The sequence below is a fragment of the Octodon degus genome, unplaced genomic scaffold (genome assembly GCF_000260255.1).
Source record: "Octodon degus isolate 3935 unplaced genomic scaffold, OctDeg1.0 scaffold00034, whole genome shotgun sequence".
In the NCBI taxonomy this organism is placed as follows: domain Eukaryota; kingdom Metazoa; phylum Chordata; class Mammalia; order Rodentia; family Octodontidae; genus Octodon; species Octodon degus.
Genome location: NW_004524610.1, coordinates 13,390,374 through 13,391,605, shown reverse-complemented (window position 1 = coordinate 13,391,605; position 1,232 = coordinate 13,390,374).

The window sequence follows — 1,232 nt, the reverse complement described above, 5'->3', positions numbered from 1 at the left end:
AAGGGACTACAGGGTGTTCAGGGTCTCACTACTAGATCGGACTTGTAATGATTCTCCTGTTTACAGTCTCCAAAGTGCTGGGATTACAAGCATACGCCACCACACCCAGTCTCAACGGCTGTCTCAGCACACCCTGGGGGGGGGGGAGGACGGGCACGGCAGACCCTGAGGACGGAACCTCCAGCTGCTGTGCCTGCTTATGGGCACTTTAATGTGCTGAGTTATTTGGCCAGCCCTAAATATGTATTTGAATACAAAAAACTAAAATTTTTATTTTAAAAACAATTTTATTAGATTCTTCTATAAAAAATACAATGTTCTAAACTTTGTACAGCATTCTTATCAAGAATACAACTCAATCAGCACATAGTTAAGAATCGTCATCAAAGACAAAGGTATTATTGCTACATGCTGCTGCTGTGCCCTGCATATCACCTGTTTGGAAAAAGACTTCACTTAAATACGACCTATTCTATCTCTGCCTTCCCATTTGGTTTTGGTTGTAATTATTAGAGTTGTCATCTCACCACAGATGGCTTTTCTTTGCATGATGAAGTCCTTTAAACTGGCAGGACGGTGGTAATGTGCCCCATAGAAGTGTTAATCAGCATAACACATAAATGAATCTAAATAAAATCTTTTCATACTCTTCAAGATAATTTGCCTTTATGAAAGGAATCTGAGGATATTACAAGCCCATGGGGCATGTCTGTCTTGCACAAATAGCAAAATAGCAAGTGTAATGCTTGTAATGTTTCTTTTTCTTTTTTAATTTTAATTTAATTTTATTTTTTCCATAATTTCATTGAGAAACAAATAGCAATGAGACAGTTTCAAACCAAATTGGTAGGACAGTTTCAGTAATTAATACATTCTTCCTAGTGGTTAATTGCTGTACAAGATGCGCACATGATATCCTATGTACAAACACCATTAGAACAAATCCCTCTATTCTTTAAGAGAATGTAACTATATATCTATCCTAACCACATTGTATTCACAGATAAAAAATGGACATTCATCTGTATCCCTTTATTTTTTGTTAAGTTCTGTTATTTGAATATTATAGGTGTGTAAACTCAGCAAAATATTCTAAAAGAGTCCAGTAGCCCATAATAGTATTGGGTCTTCAGTTTGACTGGCAATGTCGGAAATTATTGACCTGAGTCCCGTATCGCTCAACATAACAGCATGGCTTTACTTCTTATGTTTTGTTTTTATACTTTTCTGCT